General features: G+C 39.9%; 1 protein-coding gene across 2 annotated transcripts in view; it reads left to right on the top strand.

The window, feature by feature from the left end:
- Positions 1-126: 126 nt before the first annotated feature.
- The window catches only part of prr36a (proline rich 36a), a 31,503-nt gene continuing 24,076 nt past the window's right edge, over positions 127-7,553 (top strand). Inside the window, exon 1 of one of the 2 annotated variants that reach the window (XM_008291573.1) lies at positions 127-349. The gene's annotated coding sequence lies outside the window, so the exon portion shown is untranslated. Of the gene's footprint in view, positions 350-5,420; positions 5,684-7,553 lie in introns of those variants that run through there. The other variant, XM_008291572.1, reaches the window with a different exon arrangement.

The following is a 7,553-nucleotide window of genomic DNA, read 5'->3' as shown; positions in this document are numbered from 1 at the left end:
AGCTGTCTGTGGTGAAAAGAGTTTGTTTTTTTTGGGGAGGGGGGGATCAGATTTGCATCAACAAAAGTAATACATTTAAAGTCATGTTTAGAAAAAGCGAGAAAAGTGATTTCAGAGTCGCAGCAGCTTCTTAACAACAAGTTTGAGCTGAAGAGTGAAACTTTGAGGAGAGTTGTGGATTTTCCCCCTCGGTCTGGCACGGGGCCCCTTACCGACTGGAAAGGCTGACAGGCTGCTGATGAAATAACCGCCAGAGTCCTGCAAAGAGCAGCGATGGAGAGACACATGACTCACTCACAAACTCTTCACTGAGGAGAACGTGAGCGTTTTCCACGTCTGATGGATTCTGGTGAGCCTTCATTCTTCCCTTCTCTCACTTTTCTACTGGCCTTTTTTTTCTTTTAAACGTCTCCGTTCTTTCTCCTCGTCTCTGGGCTTTATTAGGGAAAACAACAGCCGATGTCAGATGTCTTAACCCATTCACTCTTTGAGCTGCAGCAGGCTTTGTATGTTTCTCCCTTTTCACTGTTTTCTGTTGTGCAGCCTGCAGCTGCAGCTCAAAGACACATCATTCACAAAACGCATTCATCTCACAGCTATTGTGCGCCTGTACCAGAGGGAAGTGGACACTGTACTAAACTGCGAGTACCGGAAATGAACAATGTAAATCTAACATTAACTTTCTGAGGGTAAACTCTGCAAATCTCACAAAGTTTGTGTTTCAGAGTTTCAGCACAGAGAATAAACATGTGGGAGGAAGAAAAACGGACGAGGAGTGTCACTGCTTTAGTGTCTGAAACTGTTCCCAATTAGAGCCTCCTGGGAAACTCCCGTGTGATTAGATTGTGTTGCAAACAACTTGCAAACTAAAACAGTCATGATTTCCATGTGAAGCTACTTAAGATCTGCTGTTCGTTAAAAAAAAATGAACATAGTTGCACATTTATTTTTAAGGAAAATAAAACAAGAGTAAAGTTCATGCAGGCAACAACATGAGTTATAAATGACTCTATGAGAACCTTAAAAACATGGAAGCAGCACATTGAGACCGCTGACTGTGGGATGGCTGCAGGATCAGGTTGTACACAAAGACTGGAGACACTTTCTCTCGTTGTTCAGACATCTGGAGAGTGAGATAAAAACAGGGTGGTGCCGTGTCAGCTTGGATGTTGTCTGTGTTACAGACTGAGAGCAAAACCTGCACAAAAATGATGGTATTAACTGCATTACGTGAAACTGACAGGAATCAGTTGTTTTAATTTGCCACTCAAAGTGAGGATGTATCTAACAGGTCTTTTTCTTCACCTTTGGGACTTGAGAATATTTTTTGCTTCTTCTTTTGGAGCTAAAGTAATAATAGCTGTTCAGATTGAAATGTGCTATAAACAAGGGGTTGATTGATAACACTGGGTTACAAAAACAAATTTTTTTGAAGGTGAATAGGATTTTTAAAAAACTGATTTTGGACATTTTTGCGACACTGAATCCAAAAATGACATCTGCTTTTCTATACCAGGTCAGGTTTTTATGCTAACTCGATTTTTTTTTTAATGATTTTGCCACTAAATCGATGACATTTTTTGACATTAGCGATTGATTTATTTTAGTATTTCTCATATGAAATCGGACTTTAGAAAATTCATTTTGGAAACCTTTTCATAAGCTAAATGATCCAAAAGTTGATGAGCGTAAACATTTGTAAAGGTAAATACAAGTAAATTGCATGTTTCATCAAATCTAAATTTTGACCTCATTGAGCAAAACCAATGTCATATTTGGATTCAGCACATTGCAGTTGTCCAAAATCAGCTCAAAAAACTTTGACACCAAAATGGGTGTAGACCAGTGTAATTGAATCCAATGTTCAGTATTTTTCTGATGACCTAAACGGCTCCTTTTTTAACCCATTCCTGATCAGATACATCTCAGTTGTGCTACTTTGGTTGCCTGATACAGCTGACTGTCTGTAGTAACCACATCACATGCTTGAGCAATGTCCCATTTTTGCAACTGATTGGTGACAATAAATGTAAAAAAAAAAAAAAAGATAATAATTAAATATGTAAACTGATAAAAACATTTCAGTAAAGATTAAAAAATAGTGACAGATCCTCTTCTCAGTCTTTTGCATTGTTCAGCATCCAAAGAGTGTCCAATGCACTCTGATTTTTTAATATAAAAATCTTTTATCAATATAAAGATGAAGGGACATGTTTTGACTCATCGTCTTCATCCTGGTTTGGAGTGAAATGAGAACAGCTGTTGCATTTACAGTTCATTAAGCAGACATGTGACATAAGTCAGATGATAAGTCAATTCTGCCACTTGAGAAAAACATTTACAGAATTTGACAAAATACAAGCACGAACTATAAAAGAATCTTATTTTATGAGGACAAACTAAAAATATGAAACCAAATCAGCCCTTGTGGTGCTTGTCTGACACAGTAGTAAGAGTTCATCACTATGCTGACTTTGCTTATGTTGGGAGGAAATATGATGCCACTATATATATATATAGACGGATAGATCGATAGATAGATAGATAGATAGATAGATAGATAGATAGATAGATAGATAGATAGATAAGAAACTCTTCCTCATTCTCTGGCAGTCTTAGCGTCGGCCTGACAGCAGCAGGGAGAAATAGAGTTTCCAGGATGGCTAGGCTGCTTCAGGATCTTCACAGTCCTTGACCTGCATCGTTGGGTGTAGATGTCCTGCAGGTTGGGGAGGGTGGGTCTGATAGTCCACCCTCCTCAGGATCAAGAAGTTCTGCTTGGTGCAGCTGCCCATCCAGGTGGTGATGCTCCCACACAGGATGCTCTCAGTGGTGCAGGACAGGAGCTTGAGGTCAGATTGAAATGTCCAAAATTGATTCATGCTGTGATACAATTATATGACTTCATGTACTACTGCCTGTATCCTTAAAGAGCACCTGTATTTTGTATTCTCTGAACTTCACACCGCCAGCTTTGTTGTTCTTGACCCACTGCAGCAATCACAGTTTTTTGGGGATTTCTTGTTGTTTGTTTTGTTTTGTTTTTTGGGGCATTTGCATGAAGTTTTCTATTGGAGTTTGTATGATTTTTACAGTAAATGTAGTCTTGCACATCCAGATCATTCTCTAGTGCTCCCACAGTGCTGTGTAGAATGGTCTGTCTGCACCTCATCATCATCCAGCTACAGGGATAACATTTTATTTGTATTTTTAAACCAATGACAATCATCATGGGCGGAGCTCAGAACAGGAATAAACAATGATAGTAGGATTGTATTGGTGGAACATTTGCATGCAGGGAGGTGGCCACTGAAATGGACAATTTACAGGGAAACAAATAGCAGCAACAGTTTTATTGCACAATCCAAACCTTCCAGTTTGTAATATGGCAGCTGCTAGGCTGGATCTTGTTGTTGTTGTTGTCGTTTCCCACTGTGAAAGAGATTTTTGAAATGGCAACACATAGAGAGCAGATGGTGGGCTTCTACATGCAGTCTGTGTCCACTGAGTCAGCCCACAGCAAATGTTCATGGCTTCCAAATACGTGTTGCTGGTCTCCTCAATTACAAATAATCAGTATCAGTGTTCAAATTCACCCACCATGACAACATGATCTGGGTTTGGTTCCATAACTGTCTTCTGTCTTCCTGTAATTTCCAAGTTTAGGTGTCACATGACCAGAGGAGTGTAACTTGATTGGCTGTGGGTTGGTTTGATTTCAGCCAGAACTGATTACTTATCCTTAGTATCCCAGATGTTAACACCAGATTTATTGTTTGCATCATTGTTCTAAATTGTATGCTTTGTCTTTTTTTTTTTGCTTTAACTACTTTCTTCCAGCTGCTCTTTCAAAGTATGCTTCATGTGTATGCACTCAACTGAGACAAATTCTTCTGCCAAAGTATGGCACCTTAAACTTTTATGTCTGTCGTGCAAAATGAGTTGTCACCTGTCTGTGTGCTCCAGGTGGTTTAAGCTTGTCGATACATGCACGAGTGTCGTTACTGTGCAGAGGATTGTGGGTCAGAATGGCCTGAGAGCATTCTGGTTTGCATACTGCAAAATCTCACCAGATTTTTTTTTTTTTGCAAATTGCAAACAACATCCTATTCTGTAAAACCAAACAAACAAACAACAACAAACACTAGAAAAAAAAATACCTGACTGCAAAGTTTCCAAAAAAATACACAAAAAATGGTAGACTATTATACTGTAATGTTAAAACGATTGCAAAAATTTTTTAAAAAAAGACTGAAAATACTGAGACTGCCTGGAGTGTAATAAATTATTTTGGATATGCTCATTTCTTTCCGGTGTACCTGCCTAATCGAACAGATTTGCAAAGAGTTTCTTTGGTTTAAACATCCATCCAATAAAATCACAATATGAATTTGAGCTGCTTGAATATTTATGATTGTAACTGGGAAAACTTTTTGACTTTGAATGATTTGCCAGTCTGAATTCAGAGACAAAATAGATTAGATATATTATTCCAATGCAAAATAAATAATTGACATTCAATTCTATTTGATTTTTTTAAATGACACTTCTATATTAGCCCTAGAAATATCTATGGAATTTCAATGCAAAAATAGATAAAATATTAAACATACAGAAATTAGAAGAGTTGTATTCAGAGACAAAAAAAAATAAAAAATAAAATACATTATTTCAGTACAAAAATATTAAATGTTACAAATCTTGTGAGGCAGATTTTCTTCCATATCAGCTGACCCCTCCACTGAAGACAACAAATACAGCAATTAAATAATTTTCATGCCAAAAAAATAAATATATGAATTTTAAATTCTGGTAACATTGCTTTCATATATGGACCCTAAAATAATGAAGAAAAAAAAATTGTTGAAATTTTTCGTAAAATTGTAAACAAAACAAAAAAAAAATACAGATTTTTTTTAAAAATCCAGACTTTTGATAGACTGAATTCAGAAAAGGAAACAAAAAATCTCAAACATAACTTCAATGCAAAAAATAAATAAATAAAATTAAATCCTGAAATTTTAAAAGTTGAATTCAAACAGGGGGAAAAAAATATTCTTAACTTCAGTGCAAAAACAAAAAAACAAACAAAAAAAAGGCACAGATTTTACATTTTGGTGACAAATTTGCTTCCAACATTTGCCCCAAAGGTGGTATCAGTTGACTCCTACACCCACATTCTAATCTTCTGCTGTTTTCCTCTGAATAATCCCAAAAATTAATCAGGAAGTACTGTAGCAGCTCAAAATACAGCCGAGCTGGTGTTCAATCAGGGAAATTGACGACCCCGGCGGAACCCCGAACGCGGCGGCTCGAGCTCGGTTTTGGCCGTGACGTCACTGCTGCTTTGCATAACCACCCCGGTCTCGCGCGTTGTGATTGGGCCGCTGCGCGAGGGGTTTAACGCGCATTCGGTTTGATGAGGCGCACGCTCCGCTCCGCAGCTGGACTCCTCGGTCACTCCCCCGCCCGGGTCCATCCTTCAAGAGCCGCCTGCCCGCAGCCCGCCGCTCCAACGTGGAGGGAAAGGAACACGGAGAGGGAGACGCTGCGCGGCTCTATTGTTAGTTCGGCTTGAAATTTACGGCTCGGTCGACATATTGAGTGCGTCGCCGGCGCAGGGACGAGGGAGGGACTGTTTGTTTCTCCCGGAGTCTTCAGGAGCGGAGTCGACGATTGGAAGGTAACGGACAGCGTCGTCACGTCCCTACGAAATAATTTAAGTTACGCCGCATCACCTCCTTTGTTTCTTTACAGCGTCACAATGTCCCGTTTTTGTTTTTTTTTTTTGCTCCTTTTTTCTTTGTTTACTGCGTGTTTTGTGAAATTTGTTTATGATTTATTTTCAAAGCCAGACGCCCTTGTTTTTTAGTGGCCAGCCTTGTGTCTTGACGTGATGATGGATGTGCGGTGAGCTAGCATGGCACGGAGCGGGGCTTTCAGCGTGGGGTGCTGTTACTCTCGGGAAAGGCGTTTGTCTGTGTGCGTGGACGGTGGCACCGGGCTCAGCTGGCACAAGCTCTTCGGGGGGTATCGGATTCAATTTATTGACTAGCTTCACGTGTTTCTCCGGGTGGGGTGGGGGGGAAGAAAAGCTACACAAGCTATTGTTCCGTGAGGCTCAACCGGGCCTTCTGCTCCACCGGGGGAGAGTTCAGCGTGTTTGTTCCCGGAGACAAATGGTATTATTAAAGCTCCACTTGAGGCTTGAAAAAATGCACCCAGAAACTCTCAAAACAATAGCTGTTAAAATGGACCGCCAGTGGGTGCTTGACAGACTCCCAAACAGCCTCTTTCCTGGAACCTCAGCCATAAATCTGATATATTCACATTAAAAGTCAGTTTGAAGTAGTACGCACGTTGCTTTTCCTGCTCCTCTAAGTGTGTAGTTGCTTCTCCCCAAGATTATATCAAGCTCTGTTTTCATGCTTGCATCCCTGCACATGGAGTGATCTCATCCTTGACTTGGCAGAGCAGTGCTTTAAAGCAGACTATCAGACGGCACAGTCTGCAAATCCCAGTGATAGAGAGATGCTGTTTATCATCCCAGCTTTGGCTCTGAATCCACATTACATAATCACAGTGTTTTGGACTGGACTGGGTGTGGTTGGCAGGGTTTGGACCGTAGGAGCAGTGACTCTCTCTCTCCCTGGTTTCATGAAGGTATTTGACAAGCAGACCCTCATCAGGGGCGTATGTTTCTTAATCCAAAACCCTGCTCATCATCAGGGTGTGAAACCAAGTAAATGACACGGGCACATGTCCCCGCCGCCCTCCTCGTGGTTGTTCTGACTGTCTGGCTGAGCTCCAAGGGCTCGTCGCAGGTTCACTTTCTACTATTTCAATGGCTGAATCCTGTGAAATCTGCAATTCAGGTCCAAATTTGTCACAACAACAAAGTCTCGCCCATTCAAAAGACTATTCAGAAACCATGAGAGGGATGCAGCCTTCTTTATGCTGAAGTTATAGGATCCAACTGGTGCATTTCTCTGTGCACCGGTGAATAATAATAATGGCTCCAACAGTTCTAATGTGCAGCATCATGGCATTACTTCCCATTTCTTGTTAGACCTCTTATGAGATTTCAAAGAGTCAGTGTTGAGTTTGCCAGTGTTGGTCACAGAGGGCATGAATTTAACTATGTTTGACATCTGGGGACATCTGTAATAGACTACTTATACAGTATCACAATAGGGCTGCAAGTGATGACTGTTTTTGTTATCGATTAGTTGTTTGGTCTAAAAAAATGTTGAAAATGTATGTCAGTGTTTAGCAAAGCACAAGATGACATCCTCGAATGTCTTGTTTTACCTACAACCTAAAGATATTTGGTTTAGAAGTAAAAATGTTCGCATTTAAGAAGCTGAAATCAGAGAATTTTGACTTTTTTTATTTAAAAAATGGCTGATCAGTTATCAAAATAGATGGCAATGAATTTCAAAGTTGACAACAAATCTGTTTATCCTATATCAAAATCATGTTTATTTACAAAATATGTTTGAAGCTTTGGGGCTAGTAAATGGACATTAAACAGTAAATCAAGGTTTGTGGAA

This window comes from Stegastes partitus, unplaced genomic scaffold (assembly GCF_000690725.1).
Source record: "Stegastes partitus isolate 25-593 unplaced genomic scaffold, Stegastes_partitus-1.0.2 Scaffold750, whole genome shotgun sequence".
Taxonomy (NCBI): Eukaryota; Metazoa; Chordata; class Actinopteri; family Pomacentridae; genus Stegastes; species Stegastes partitus.
The sequence above is the reverse complement of the archived record's forward strand: the minus strand, read 5'-3'. Positions and strand labels throughout refer to the sequence as shown.